The 16973-nt window shown below is 39.3% G+C and overlaps 1 protein-coding gene across 1 annotated transcript in view; it reads left to right on the top strand.

Annotated features, from left to right (window-relative positions):
- The window catches only part of rnf220b (ring finger protein 220b), a 100446-nt gene that overhangs the window by 22745 nt on the left and 60728 nt on the right, over nucleotides 1-16973 (top strand). The gene's annotated exons all lie outside the window — the stretch shown is intronic.

Genomic DNA, 16973 nt, shown 5'->3' with positions numbered 1-16973 from the left:
GGATAGAGCAGAGTGTCGTGAGGGAAGTCAAAGTCCTAGTTTCAAGGGACAAGACAAGAAGGGTGTCCAAAGCACAGCAGACCCAACCCCCCACCTGCACCAATTAGTGATGTAATGAGGTGTCTTTTTTTCAGATAAATAACCCAGCAGCCATGTGATTTACTGTCCATGGGCAATTTGCTAAAATTAAAACTTAATCATGCATACTGAGTGATGCGCTATGCATAATTTAACAGGGATGAGAAGGGCAGTAACTCTACAGACAGAGGAGACAGGGTAATTGAGTCAAACAAACACAAGGAATATATCTATTTATTTTGTCTTGGACTTTCTGTTCTTGAGCTAGATCATTCCTGATTAGAGCCTCAAAGTACACTAGCCTATCAGAGGACAATACAGTAGATGAGAATGGCTATAGGGTAACATATGATATTTTGGTCTTTCTCTGAGTTTCGGTGTTACCATGGTCTGAGATTGAGGTCGTCTCTCACCACCTCATAATGTGCTGTGAAGACCAGTGATGCAGGTCTGCTACTTGAAAGAAGCGTGTAACACTGGGTTTTACATACTCTTTTGCAATAATCCAAGCATCCATCTTCCAACCTCTTATCCTGATCTGACTTTTGTGGCCTTTACCATAATGTAAAATGCTTTTAGTTTTTAGTGGCTCACTGGGTGGCAGTGTTTCCTCATAACCCAATGGTTATGAGTTTGAATCCCACCCGTGCTCTGTGTTTGGAGTTAAGGCGATTTTCTTGTGATGCCATGTGCCAGTATGTGTGTAAGTAGCTGAAGTATGCAAACTGTACTGTATCAGGGAATACTATTATTTAATGGAGTGTGATAACCTCACCATATTAACACATACCTGATGTTTTAGCTGGCTGAAAAATTAATATATAAGATTTGTTGAATAATTTCATGGAAATATACTTCTTTGCATGTTATTAATTATTTAAGCCTTCTGATATTTTTCATCATTATTTAGTAATTGAATAATGATATTATTCAGAAAATATATGCCCAAATTCATATATATTTTCAGTAGAATATGATTTGTTTGATAGTGTTTCGTGTTTGACGTGGATGCAGAGAGAGCATAACCACATAGTCAGCTGAATTGAAATGACAATGTAACCAGCCAGCCAGATATGTAGCTCTGAATAGAAACTGATCAGGCTCTTTAGTGACTTTAAGGTAAAGGGTAATAAACAATGTCAGAATTTACCGAAGGACAAGCATTCAGATAAATAGGCGCATGTCTAAAGACACATACAAACATCACAAGAGATGCTAAAAGTGCAGTTTATTTTTTTAGCTCAGGAAATTGAACTTCGCATTTACAGAAGAGTATTACGGACACCTAAAAGAAAAAAAAATAATGATAAAACGAGTAAACATTTGAGCAAGTCCAAAATTTTGAGCTCCTCCTAACAGATGAGTGGAATGAACCCAGAAAGCAGCTGAATGTGAGGCATCTGTATGATGCAAGGCGATTCACCTCCTATGGATATCTCACAGTCACTCACAGGACCTCCTACGGATATCTCACAGTCACTCACAGGACCTCCTATGGATATCTCACACTCACAGGTTTCTACAATTACAACTTTTTTCTAGAGAGATTATTTCAATTTTGATATCAAAACTTTCGATTTTAATCTCAGTTTATTTTTCCTTTAAAGGAGGCCCTAGTTCTCTTCCATACAAATTTTAGTGTTTGCAGTGTTTATTCTTACCTGTCTTACATGTATGCCACCTTAATCCATTCACAGAATTAAAACATGGCTTATATAACCATATGTCCAAAAATGCTTATGTAAAGCTTTAGGGGGTATACTAACTGTCACTATCACTTTAATTTACAAGATTGGTATGCAGTTATACTCCTAATTCCATGTATTTATTTTCCCAACACTTTACACTTAAAGTATTAGAGAACAATCTCTACATTTACATTTTATTTACTTAGCAGATGCTTTCATCCAGAGTAACATCCACTATGAACAGTCTGGGTCTGCTGAACCTCTATGTGGGCTAAACCTCGGTTCCTGTGATCAGAAGGTCACCGGTTTGAGCCCTGGCCTCAGCAGAATGGTCACATGTCTGCACACTCTTGAACAAGCTCCTTAACCCCCACCTGCAGAGGTGCTGCATACTGGCTGGCCCAGTGCTGCGACCCCAAAACTAGCTTTCACTTGAGTGTCTCTCTGTGTCTCACGGTGACCAAGATGCGTTAGATGAAGTGAAGCGTTCCAATGTACTTGTGCGAATGGCAAATATAGGACCTCTTTTTTTTGGCAGGATTAGCCTATCCCTGAAGCAATTGGGAGTTAAGGGCTTTACTCAAGGGCCCAACAATAAAATCGCTTTTGCTGAAACTGGGATTTGAATTGGAGACCTTCTGATCACAGGCACAGCCTCCTAACCTGCATTACCAGTCAGCACTCACTTGCCAGTCTGTAGCGATATGACTGCGTGAATGAAAGTTCTTCTACATGGCAGATTACAAGTACATAGCTGTGCATAATGATTCTTCACTATTGCCAGTGCCAAATGCATAACGTGCACCTTGTCTATACTGGGGTTTACTTTTATTTTGCAAGGCGTTTGTGCTTTCCCCACTTTCAGCCAGGGGGTCATGGAGGAGCGTTGTCATGTCGATGTCTCGTGGCATAAAAATCGCAGCCCCTACGGTTGTTTCGATGCAGTGCGAACAGCGAACCAGCTGCAGCTCGTGTGATAATGACTGTTCCGTGTAGGCTGTTAGCCTTTTGTTCAGCTCCTTTATTTGGCTCTTAAATTACCATGACATTTTTGACACGGTCGCAGAACTCGGAGAACAAATTGGATGCAGCGTAAACAATTCAGCTCGGAGCCCTGCTAGTGAGTTCTTTAGGTTTTATCTCCCGCAAGGAATTAAAATGAGACAAGGGGACGTGTTGCTTTTACAGAATTTAATTTTAAAATTTGTTTTATAACTGCAGTGTAATTTATAATATATTTTAAACGGGGTTGAATTGGTTAAAGCACTGCATTTCCCTGTCATGTTATACATATGACAACTTGGCTTAGCATGCCCAGACGCTAATATTGTAGCTTGTTTTTCTAGCTACAATCTATGCTTATTATATTACACTAGTGAGGAAAAGAGGAAAAAATGAAGGAAATCTGGCTGTTAGAGGCTTGCTGTGGTTCTTAAAAGCTCATTTTTTGCTCCTTATGTTGTTACAGCATTCTGTTCCCTATCAGTCCATATAAAGTGGATGTGTATTCCTTTCTGTAGTAATGCTTTTTTGTTGACTGTTGTGGGGCACAGGGAGTTCTTCAGCTGTCTACATCCACAAAGCTGTTGTACCTGGCTACTCAGGATGTAATGATCTCACCAGTTACTAAGTGTTAGTTATGTACTGATCCCATGCTTGTTTATCATTAATCCAGTTCATGTATTCCATACACTATATTAGTTAACACATACCTAATTAGTTATATCATATGGATGGACTTCACTGAAGGGGGCAAATATAATATAGGTTTCCCCATGAAATACATGAACTGTCATGATTGATTAATGATGAATCAACATAGGATCAGTACATAACAAACACTTAGTTACTGGTTAATTAATCCATTAAGTAAGCATGTACTACTACATTATTCATGGACCCTCAAGCACAGTTACTGAATATACATTTACTGCAAAGGAGACAAGGTGCAAAGACAGCACTCAGTGCAGACAAGTAAGCATGGTACAAATTAATAAGCACACAAATAAAATCCTGGAAAACCGAATAATATAGGATTACAGTTGTAGCATGTCTCCTTCAGTAGCTCCGTTGAAAGAGTGGATGACTGTCCTGGAATGTTAGTTGCTGGTTTGACTCCAGCTTGAGGGACACAATTTTGAATAATTGAAAGTGGAGATTTGCGTGGGTTAGGATGCTGTGCTTGTGATTGGAAGGTTTCTAGTTTGAATCGCAGGATCAGTAGAGTGATTCCAACCTTGCCCCCCTGAGAAAAGCCTTTTACCACAAAGTGCTCCAGGCAGCGGCTCACCCTGCTTTCGCAGTTGTGTACTATTCCTGGGTCTGTATTGGAACACGGTGAATGGAGAATGCTGACCAGACTGCCACAGAGCTAAAGTGATTTATTTACATTGCATTTATTTTAGCAAAAATTTTCAGCCAAAGTTATATACATAGAAGGCAGCGTCAACCACTCCCTGGAGCAACTGGGGTTAAGGGCCTCGCTCAAGTGCCCAAGGGTGACATCACTCTGTCATTTGAAATGGTGATCTTCCGCTCACCAGTATGGAATTCTAACCTGCATAGCCACACAATATTCATGTAAGCTAGAGAAAAAAAAGTACTACAGAATTAAGTGGGGATATATAGAGGGTTTCGATATATAATGCACAGGTTGTTTACGTATGAATTAACTTATTATTTACACTCCAGATGCATATGACTGTTATGTATGTTACCTCATATATTCGTATAGAATGTGCATAATGGAGTTGCCTCTCTGGCTATTTATCTGTTAGGCCATTTAGCTATTATCTTTCACCATTTAAAGCATAACACCAGACTATTATTCCAACAAATAATAGTTCCCATAGCTATATAAGCTATGGGAAAGTAAACATGGGGATAGAGACCACATTCATAAAACATGTCTAAGGCCTAGGAAGCATAATTCATTTCATGATGGATTTTAACCAGAACACCTGAGTTTGTAAAGAGTATTAGACCAAGGGCGCAAGATCAACTTAGAGCTGTAAGTCCTAATCCAGTCCTCAGGGACTTGCAGACCATCCACATTTTTGCTCCAGGAGCTACAAGAGAGAGCAAAAGTGTGGACTGTCCAGCAGGGAGCTGGAAGGGAGCAAAAATGTGGACTGTCCAGCAGGGAGCTGGAAGGGAGCAAAAATGTGGACTATCTCTGGGTCCCCAAGGAGAGAACTGGGAAACACTGGCTTAGAATGTAACAGCTACTGCATATGCAAGAAACTGCTGTCAGAGGCAGTTAGAAACTTCTAGCATTATTGCAGCACACATTTTTCCAGCAAGCCATGTAAGGGAATTAGGAGACCCCTGTGCAGATGTTATGGGGTAAGCTTACCTGCTGCGGGAGATGTTGGCATTAACCTCGAAACTCCCAGGCCAGCTGTTTCAGCTCTATCATCATCATCATCTTCTTCACCTTTCTGATGCATGTCATTGACCTGCCGTAGGTGCTACATGTCAGCGAAGACCTTAGCAGTAATAGAAGCACCTGAACATGCTGTCATGAAAATGTGCACAGTGAGCACTGCTGATGTGGCATGTGAAAAGGCCCCCATACACACAACTGCTGCTGTAACTTCAGCTGAGTGTTTTTGTAGCCTCTGTCTGCGCATTCGATGAATCCTGCACACGTTAAAATCACTGTGCCATACAGTATTTGTTTACCTGACGTTTTCTATAACACTTTACTGTACTTAAGGCCTTCTTTTCAGCAATTTACAAAGGCATTCATAACAAAAAACATCCATAAAGCCTTATAAACATGGCCAATAATATTTATCAAAAGGCTTAACATATAATACCCATGTGTATTATACATTATGACTGCCTTGTGAAGAGCTTATCTATAATGCACTATAGTTACCTTTATAGTGCAATATAAAGCATCCTTAATGCATTTTAAACTTCCATATAAGTAACCACAGGGATAGAGTAGACACATTCAGAAAACATATTCATGTTTACTTTCCTCCATTTCTGAGCGAAATACTGACTTTTTACTCAAATGCATTCTGCAAGAGACCATTTCTACTCACTCAATTAAAAAATATTGTTTTCAAAAACCATGAAGCACACTTGAGTGTAGGGCTGCACAATTCTGGGTAAAATATGAATCACATTTTTTTTTTTTTTTTTTTTCCAGAATCAAAATTGTGATTCTCTCTCACAATTTTTGAACAATATATTTCTTTCATCATCATCATCATCATCATCATCATCATCATGATTATGATGATGATGATGATGATTATTATTATTATTATTATGATTATTATTATTATTATTATTATTCAGTACAAATTGTCTTTTTGAATATGGAATAAATAATATGTAGGGATGTGCAATATATATTGGTTCGCATACTGATATTTAAACTTTATCACTGTTCAAAGTTAGCAGCACCAGGGTTAAAGACACAGCTAAATTGTGGAGATGATTGCATTGGACAATCAGCCTTTTTACTATAAAATGTATCTCAAATCACACTGCAAACATTGCAAACACTGCATGAGACAGAGAGATGATGCACAATATAACAGCCCTGTTACAGTAAATATACTGTACGTACTACCCTCACCTCAGTTACCTCTTTGTTTGTGCGCAGGCTTTGGCTAAATTCATCTGAACATCCTAGTGCAAATGGCTTTGTCAGGTATTAGCACAATGATATCTGGTAGGAGATGCATTTTGTATGTATTCTGAACTCCGCATTGTGAAAATGAAATTTACCATACTGGCCTGGGAAATTTTCATTAAGCTTCACTGTCACTGTGCTGTGACTACATCATCATGCATTTATTTGTTTACAAGTTAAACATACTCCAGACTGCTTGTCCATCTTCTTAAGGTGAAATGAATACGGCGAGGATCTCTATGGCCCTGACTACTGTCTTTCCTGCCAAAGTATCTTCTGCCTCTTGTTGATATCCTCGATTGTCTTTTCTGAAGGACTTTCAGTGAATACTAAGACTATCTTCTTCTTAGTACAAGCTTAACCGTGATCTTTCTTTGAAGGACTATTTCATGTTCACAGCTTCATCTTCCTGCATGTGATGTCTTACAAAGGCCATGAAGGTATTGTGCTCACGAAACGCCTCAAAGAATGTCAATGTACCATATCTTTATGCCAGCTCTGTCAAGCATCTGGTCTAGCTGTTGAGGCTTCTGCTAGCTTTATATATCACTCTCACTGTGTGCTCAATCATTCTTTAGTCAACACTTCAGAAATGCACAGCTGTTCATGTCTTTCATGTCTACCATGGTTGCCTTACTCCACTGGGGGGGGGGGGGGGGGTACCGTTACTCCACCGTGAGTGAAAGTTCATACATAACCAAACATTGTTCCACATTTACATGCCAGGAAAAATGAGGATGCTGCATTTTGCCAGCAGTGTTCTCTGTGTCAGAAGAAGTTGAAAGTACACAGCTCTGCGAAGCTAGGTGCTCTTCCACCCATCTGTTTATGGAAAGGGGACACAGGCATGAATTCCTGCATTTGTGGATATCTGTGATGCCAGCTGAAATCCAGCAACACAGATTTCCACAAGAGCAGAACTCCTTCAGTTTCGAACTACATCCCTTCACTCCCTTGTCTGGCGGATGTTGAGGTACAGCTCAGTAACACAGCTTCCTTGAGAACTTTAGGACCACTTTGGGACAAGATAGGTAGTTTCGCTGAGTCCTGTCGTGACACAGTGGTTCAGGATATCTTACTTTTTACTTGGCATATTGCTTGTTTTACTACTGATTATTTTTATACATTTTTTATGTTAGTTCTTTCATGGAACACTCTGATGAAAGTGTCGTAATTTAGGGTTAGGCCTTAGGGTTTGAATTCTGTTCTTGGCAGAATAGTCACGTGTCCATTGGGCCCCTAAAAGTGCTCCAAGGGCACCAGATTACGCCTGCACTCTGATCTAAAGCTTCACTCACACTTGTATATGTGTGTGTGGATTAGGTTTATATTACATTGTGGGGACCAAATGGCATGGCCCCTTGTCCTCAGAGATCCTGGTTCAGTCATTCGTGTAAACATTTATTTGGGATAGCGTGGGGCATCTGAATTGTGCTATATCAATGACTTCTCCCTGAAGACTTGGAATGTGTGTATATCTTTCCATGTGCTTCTGAAAAAGGTCATTTAAATTTAAATCTGGCCTTTAAATCTGGCCAAATTAATTTATTTAGTTTAATTTGGAATTATTGTCGAATACTAATCTATATGATCTCTCCTTAATTAATACCCCACAGGATTGGCTTTTGGCCGAGTAAGCAATATCCATGAACACAATGTGAAACCAGCTTTGCCTTGGGTAAGGTACTACTGGGCGGCTACAAACTACTGTATACAGTATAAGCATTTACTGTAGTCTCACCTAATTTCAGCATATCTGGTTGATTCATGCAGAGGTTGCATGGTTACTAAGCATGTTTGATCAACTCAACTCAGGGACTGATACAGTTTCAGCATGTCTCATTAATTCATCTCAGAGGCTGTAAGCCAATACCTTGTTTGATCAGTTCAGCTGAGGCACTGATACAATTCCAGCATGAATAACAAATTAAACTCAGAGGCTGTAAGCCAATAGTCAACATGTTTGATTACTGTAATTAAGCTCGGGGACTGAATGAATAGACCAATCACTGAACAGATACTATAACTGTTCTTTTCTTGAGTATAAGGCAATGGGTCACTGGACAGCCAGATCCCAGGACTTACTAACCAGCAGGAATTTTAACAATAGGGTTGTTGCGTTTCTTTTACACCAAGGGGGGCAAGCCCTTTAACATGGCAAGGTTTCCTTACCTTTCCAAATCCATATAATGATATGCTGCTTTAAGACTGAGATCATTGTACCATTCGCAATAAGACCTTTAGCTGGAGAACAAACATGAATATTACACCAACTACATTTACATTAAATAATGTTTGTCACATATAAATGGACTATGTGTGTCGTGGAACAGAGGACAAATTGGCAAGATGAGAAGGAGAGTGGAAAGGATGGGTCTCTGATCAGGTGTCTGAGGAGCTATATGTGGGACGTTCCTTGCTCAGAGGGGGTTGACCGTGAACCACCTGATGTACCAGAGTGAGTTTGTGAGCCCAGTCTCGTTAGATCCAGCTAGAACATTCCTCCCTGGGGTAGGAAACATCACCAAGCCAAAAGGATCCAGGATCAGAGATTCCTGTGGGGCCAGCAGCCTTCCAGTCATTCTGGAGAGCACTGATCAGAAAGTTCACCAGCAAGCCCAGCATCCTGATCAGTCAAAACTGGAGTTTCTAGTGATGTTCAGCTCCGTTCCCTGTCCAGTGAGCGGGGAGTCCTGTGGCATCTCTTCAAAAGACATTTCTGTTCAAACATGTTCAGCTAGAGTAATTCTTGAAGCCGACAACACTTTCTGATAAATTCTGATTAAGTGATTTGCCCTGTTAACAAAGCGAAAGGTTGCAATTAGTATTGCTAGATTTCCTGGCAATCACACTGAAATGGTAACATTCTCTTTAATGATATTACCATATACCCTGTGCTTTTAATGTTGTATTCTTTATTGTAATTAAGAAACCAAACATTGTGGTCAAACAGCAGTTTTAGTAGCCATGCAATTGTTAATTTGAAATTGGCCGTTAGCTTGTAAATTACAAGAGGCTGACTATAAATTCTGCAGAGATTCAGTGATCATTTAAGCTTTATTTATTCTATTTAAACAAGAAGGGATTTGATCATTTCAATGAAATGCATTTTCTTCCATTGATTTTAATTGTGAGTTGGACAAGATGTCAGTCTCATGAGAATACTGTGTTACATTGCATATCCTGTAAATAAGATTCATATTGACATTGAAGCAGGAGTGGATCTGGTAACAGTTGTATCTTCTGGGAGCTGGGAGAAATCAAGCAATTCTTCTAAAATTAGCAAGTTTACTCATTTTCTCGATGTAATTTACACAGGATGTACAACCGCTGTTGTTCCTCTACAGTGTCGTGTGAGGTTCAATGGCTAGGAAGGGCTTTCTTAAAGGGATGCTGTCAGCAGAGATATTTTGAGGTTTTAGTACTACTTTACTCATTAATGTTGGGAGTGGGCCCTGGAACCATTGATGACAGAGGTCTAGCAGAAAAAAAAATAACTTTCTCTGAAGTAATAGCCCTTCTACATACAGAAGATGACTAGTTAGCTGGTTAACCGCAATCATCTTTTTAGGAGGGTAAGTGCAGGTATGACCTTTTTATGTTATAGTATAAAAATATCATGTCCCTTTGAGAAGTTCCATAATTGATGAAGAGTCTGGCGCCAATGAACCAACCTTTCTGTGAAAAATGGTCAAGGGTGAGGAGGAAAACTGCCAGAGGTATTATTAGTTACCTTCAGGGCCTACAGAGCTCAGACTTCTGGGATGCAAACTGAGCACCTAATGGCCAACACTCTTCAGTAGAGGGGATTCATGTTGGAGGAACTGGAAGAAGGATGCCCTTTCATCACCTTACATTGCATTAAGTTCTGCTTTAGTACATAGGGTACTGATTGCTCTACACTCTGTTAAGGAAACTGTTGCGTGGTTGAAGACAGTGGGTTACTTTAACAAGTAACAAGTACTTGCTTAGCAAGTAATGCTGATGGATGGATGGATGGATGAATAGATAGATAGATAGATAGATAGATAGATAGATAGATAGATAGATAGATAGATAGATAGATAGATAGATAGATAGATAGATAAGCCATTGAAGAATCTACGTACACTCTCAGACAAAGGGTTAAAATTTGTACCTTTACTTGTCACTGGGGTTGTACCCTCAAGGGTCTGCCAACTGTAGGATGTTCCTCAAAGTTATTTCTGTACCTTAAGAGGTACAATTACTCGGGTACAGCCCCGGTACACATTTGTACCCTTTTTTCCTGAGTGTAGGGTAGTAAAAACAGCAATATGCAAATCTTTTTTAAAATTATTTAAACAAAGGGCTGTCCAGAAGATATTTGGCTTATATTGATAGTTTTGTGAGATTATGATTAATTCTGCAGTTTCTCAATAAAATATATCTATAACAGGCTCTATGTGTACAGTATTTCTGTACTATTACTTCTACTAAGAATGAAAACTATATCAGTCAAGCCTTTAATTTTCACCTGCATGCATCTCCTTCCTCAATGTAATAATAATATATTTAGATTACTCTATTTAGGTAACTTCAGGTAAATGGCTCAGAAATTGTTGTATCAATATTTCTATGAATAAATGTTTTGAAACATGAAAAAAGTCATAGTAGCAGCAAGCCAACTATGCTAATTAGCTGAAGCATCAGATTTTGACACAGAGGCTTGGCATAGATTCATGACGATGAGGCCAGTTTGAGAACATTTAGAGCATTACATTGTAGCATTGTAAGCCATTGATTAGTGTTAATGGATATCTCTGCTAACAGGGAGCTTACCGTTTTATCCTTGACTAAGGTATTTAACCTTAGATGTACTAATAAAACATTAGACAAGGAAACAATTGGGTAATAAATGTAAAAGTCTGTGAAAATACAGAATTTTAGCAATTATTTTTAACATATTGACCATGAATACCATTGTATTTAAAGTCCACTTTTCATTTCATTTTCGGATTGCTCACATGATGACCATCTTTATTTTTTGTAATAGTTGTAGTATCTTGTTCTTTTTTCTACCCTTTTGCTGGCCTTTCCACAGGCAGATTCCATGTGTTTTCTATTGTGGTTATTAATCTGATTGTTCCTTTCCTGCACATCGTTATTTAAAAAAGGGTTTTCCCTTGAGTCATCTGTGTAGCGATCCCTTTAATGGATTTGATTTGATCCTATAGTGTGTATCACACTTCTGCATTCTCTTTTTCCATCAGAAAAATCAATGAGGGATGCCAGAAACTCATAAGCAATCAGACAGTGCAGGAATCTGACTTGGAGAGAAACCTAAAAATGTGAAAGAGATAAATTTCTACTACCTGCAGCAGAGAAAGGGTCTATCTAATTATAATTAACAAACACTTTGATTGATTCATTCAATTAGCCTATCATAGTGTGGTCAGTGGTGATCTGGAACCTATCATGACAGGTACTGGATTACAGGTGGGACTACCTCCTGGGTATGAATTAGAGTAGGAACATGTTTAGGTTTATGGAGTGCTTCTCAGTCCTGTTCCTAGCACCCCTCCAAAGATTTTTTTTCATTCTAACCGTACAATAATCAGACTTATATGATCCTTAATAGGTTAATAATGAATGTGGCAGGTGGAAAGCTGTGCAGGTTGGAATGAAAACATTCTGGCAGGGGGAGCAACAGGAACAGGACTGAGAACTACTGGGTTAATGAAAGAAGCAGATCATGTCATATGAGGAGAGGTTAGTTGAGCTGAATCTGTTCAGCCTCGCGCAAAGGAGAGACATGATCCAGGTATATAAGATTATAACAGGTCTGGATGATGTTCAGTCAAATGGCTACTTTAATATTAGTTTAAATACTAGAACTCGTGGCTACAGGTAGAAATTAGCGGGAGAACATTTTAAACTGAATTTGAGAAAACACTTCTTTACACAGCATGTAGTTAGAGTATGGAATACTCTTCCTGTTAGTGTAGTGCAAGGTAAAACCCTGGGTCACTTTAAATCAGAGCTAGATAAGATTTTAACAACCATGAGCTATTAGTTAAGTTCTCCCCAAACGAGCTTGATGGGCCGAATGGCCTCCACTCGTTTGTAAATTTCTTATGTTGGAGACAAATATAAAGCAGAAGCATTAGAAAGAATCACCCTTTTTGCTGTTCTGGAGGAAGTGACCCAAATGAAACTGCATAAAATTGTTGAGGCTCATGGCTGTGGAAAAGTTTATTGCCTCCGTTTCTGATTTTCTAAGTCAGATAGACTCAGATATTTACCAGATATGGTCATTTAAAATTTGTACCTTTGCAGGTAAAATAGGTTCCTAGGGAAATATCATGCTTTTTTTAAAGGAAATCCATGAAAACCACTGGAGAGTTATTGAAGCCTATTGGTCAGTAAAGGATCAAAAACATATTTCTTAGACTCTGAAACTCAAAAACACCACAACCCTTTAAGTGGTTCTGCATGGATAGAAGGATAGATTGATCTCAACCATACAATAATCAGAGTCTAACTCACCCAATGGAGAAAGTTTTGACCAGTAAAGCAAACTCTAAATACTATATTCACAAATTTTCTGTGGGGTGATGGATTTAACTGGAACTTCTTGGACAACATATGCCTTGTGATGTCTGCCAAAAACCAAACACAGCATTTCAGAGTAAGAGCCTCCTACCTGGGAGGTCAAGATTGTTGATGATGTAACAGTCTGGAGATACTGCTTTCGGACAACTTGCTGCTTTCGGACAACTTGCCATCATTGACGGAACCTTACTGTGAGCCATTCTGCTGCATCAGGATGCTGTAAATGTCAGGCTACTCATCTGTCTCTGAATATCGATTCATTGATATTCTCTATGGCAATGTATAGCACCCAGATGTAGAGGGAAAGAGACAGTGGGTATGACTGCTGCATGATGATATACAGCAATGTGTTCAGTAACAGCATCAGGACATTGTAATGTAAATTAGATTAGAATTAAGATTATGATGACATATAGTATGTCCCGTGTGGAGTTAAATATTCAGAATGAGGGGGCATCTGTAACAGTAGCTGTCAGATTGCAGCATAGAATTAAAGTCTTCGACCTCAAGTCCTTCATGCCAACAGTTCATGTCTTGTGTGACTGGAGAGTGTGAACTGGATTATGTACATTAACCAGGCATGATAAATCAATAAGGATGTGACCTTTAATTTTTGTATGAATTATTTTTAAGCTTCTCCTAAATGCACAACACGTGTGATGTGATTTTCTCCTTATGTGATTTTCAGCTTCTTGTTGTAGTTATTGCAGAAACAGCAGGTTAAATTTGCTTTTGGGCAGAGAGGATGACATCTGTGACTCCTGACACTGGGGAATTGCAGTAGTCTGTTCTGCTACGGACAGATGTTTGTATTCAGTTCTGGATGTTGAATAGTCAAAAATAGTCTTAGTCTGAAAATATTTCTGAGTTGCCTGGAGCAGGCAGAATGTCTTGAGTAAGGATATCGGTCTATGTCAAACATATCATACCTAAGCTTACTCTGCAAACCAGAAGTTTAAGTCCCGAGAGTTAAAAACTGAGAGCAAGGTATTCCCGTCAAAGTCAAAGTATCAGAATGCAGAAAGCATGGCATCGTCACACTGATTAGTTTCATATGTACTTTTTTTATGAAAAACATTTGGTTTTGGTGTCTTGTGTTCTTTTGTAGTGGGTAACATTGAATAGAGTCTAGATGCTTGGTAAATATAGCCAGGTTTTGGTTGTTAATACAAATGAGGTGAATATTTAGATTTTTCTTAATTTTGCAATTGTCGAGACAGGAAATAATGTGTTAAAATGTTTTACATGGCTTTAAATTTTAAAAATGACAGTCAGGGTGAAAATATGTCTGAATTTTATGGACATGAAACCTAGTTTTCAAGAAAAAAAAAGGATTTTTCTTGAACAAAAGAAAACGTCCATGACAGCCATAAGTAGACGCAGACAGAACACATTGACACACAAACACAGTTCACACACATCCACATGCAGAAATCCCTGGATTTATCACCCAATCCCACACACCTCGGCGGCACACTGACTGATTTTCTAATTTCATAGGCCACCGGGGTAGAACAGGCATGTGTTTGTCCAAATCCACACAGCAGGACGGACCCGTCTTTGCACAACTTTCTCTGTAGCAACTTATCAGATGCCAAGAGTCTGAGCTTCATGGATTGGGGGGGTGGGGGTGGGGGGGGGGGGAGACTGAGGAAAGATCTCAAAACATGTCAGACCGAAAGAGGGTGGGAGAAAAAAAACGGGTTTGACACTTCTGCGATTATAGGCCGGAGTGAAAATGAAACCATTGATTGTGTTTATCCATTTCAGTGAGTTTATATACCTAATTGTTGAAATGTACTTTCCTGCTTAATTTATTAGTTGGGTATAAATAGCCATTTCACAAATGTGTCGGGACCATTCATCAGAAAATCCAGAAATGGACTATCTATTCTACACCACTGGCACTCATGACAGCAGAGACTGTGGCATCTTCCCAAGAAAAACCTGAAGTCTCTTGGAGAGCAGATGCTGTCTGCTGAATAGCCTTGTGTCCTGGCAACCTGGATCTCCGCCAAAACAACGGGTAGCATACAAAGCCACTTTACAGTCGCTGGTGTTGTAAGCATTCTGCTTGATCAACAAACTGTTGCCTTTTTTTGTAGAGCTTCAATCCAGGTCAAGGTTATTATCGTTAATGAAAGCACTCAAGAAGCAACCAATGAAAAAAATAAAAATGGCAGGTTTAAAAAGATCAAAAATTAAACTAAAACTATAATGTCCTCTACGTCATGAAAGAAAATGAAATAGACTTATGGAGAACAAGATCTGTAGTGTTTGTATTCTCTTGCATAAAAGAGCGTTTCCCAACCCAGTCCTTTGGGAACCCGGACAATCCACGTTTTTGCTTCCTCTCAGCTCCTAGCGTATCTGCACCAGGTATTCTGTGTTCCTGATTGGCTGGGAGCTGAGAGGGAGCAAAAACGTGGACTGTCCGGGGTTCCCTGAGGATATCCTTGGGAAACACTGGCATAAAGCATGGCCTTTAAAAAGCAGATTCCATCTGTGTTGCTAAATCATAAATGGCCACTAGGTGGTGAATTCCTAAGCAAGGGTTGGAACCCAGTCTCCAGAAGCTGTGCTAAGCAACATATTGCAGTTAATGGTGAAATGAACCAAAAGCAAATGACAATCCAAGTTGTTATTGATTTGAGTATTATCCCGTTTGTGACAAAAGCATGCTATCACTGGCAGTAATGGTAATGTAAGATTGCACAGAAAGAAGCGATCCAGTCTCAGTGATGATATTTAATTAGGCTTATAAAGTAACATATCAGCAAGGTTTCGGCATAATCACCCACAAATAAGTTTAAGTTTTACAAGCGGCAGCCCTGAGATGCTGGGTCTATTAAGACAGCAGTGTGATATCAAGGAAAAAGGGAAGGCTTCAGGCTTGGTTAAAGGTGGGGCCCGGATTGTCCGGAGGCACTGCAGATGGGGCTGGGCTCATACTGACCACTCAATCGGATTAGTAGCATTTGGAGGCAATCCTTAGTGCCCTAGTGCTTGGTGTTCTTCAGGCTAGCAGCTAGCTGATGCTTGCTGATAGGTTTGGCCTCTTCCTTTTGCAGTAGATCCTGGCTTTATTAGGGGCTGTCTGCCATGGATGGTTAAGGGCAGACCCAGCAACCAGCTGTCCACAACACTGGTGCTCAGTTCTGACATGTGGCCGCTTTTGCTGTAATGGAGAGATTCTGTTCTGTTGTGGTTATATTTAAAGAATGTATACACCTCTAACCATTATGGATGATAGTTCCCAGAATGCAATGCCATTTATAGTCTTAATTTCTTTGCATTTTGTTGCAGCCTCCTCTTTTCACTCTGATATTTCTGATATCACTGTGATATTTCTTTTTTTTGCCCCAAGTATGATTTCATCAGCATATCAAAGGATGTTATTGTTTCTTCAAGCAATCTTAATTTGACAATTATCTTCCTCCAGTGCGGCATCTCACACTATGTGTTCTGCATGCAAACTGAATAGGTATTGTATGGTGATAGAATGCAACTGTGTCCAACCTCTTTACCTGGAACTAGTTAGTTTTTTATATTTGTTTTCCAGTCCAGAATGTTGTCCAGTGTAGACATTTCATAATGACAATTCTGTTTGATCAACACAATCAAAGGCTCTATTGTATTCAGTACAGCACACATCCATCCAGATGTCCAGTATAGACATTTTTCATAACACAATCAATGGCTCTGCTGAAATCAGTAAAGCACACATTCACTTCTATCTATGTTACAGTAACCCAATTAAGGGTCTCTACTAGAATTTGCTAATTGTGATACTGTTCCATGCTGCGAACAATTGCAGGAAGGTAACATATAAAGGTATATAATCTACAAAAATGTTCACACAACACACTGCTTGTTAGGTTATCTCAAATGACGCAAATGACAAAAAGGTAACAGAATTCAGCAAGCCCTAGAGGAACTTGAGAACTGTTAGGATTCCAGCTAGACTGATTGAAGACCAA

Source organism: Brienomyrus brachyistius, chromosome 1 (genome assembly GCF_023856365.1).
Source record: "Brienomyrus brachyistius isolate T26 chromosome 1, BBRACH_0.4, whole genome shotgun sequence".
In the NCBI taxonomy this organism is placed as follows: domain Eukaryota; kingdom Metazoa; phylum Chordata; class Actinopteri; order Osteoglossiformes; family Mormyridae; genus Brienomyrus; species Brienomyrus brachyistius.
The sequence above is the reverse complement of the archived record's forward strand: the minus strand, read 5'-3'. Positions and strand labels throughout refer to the sequence as shown.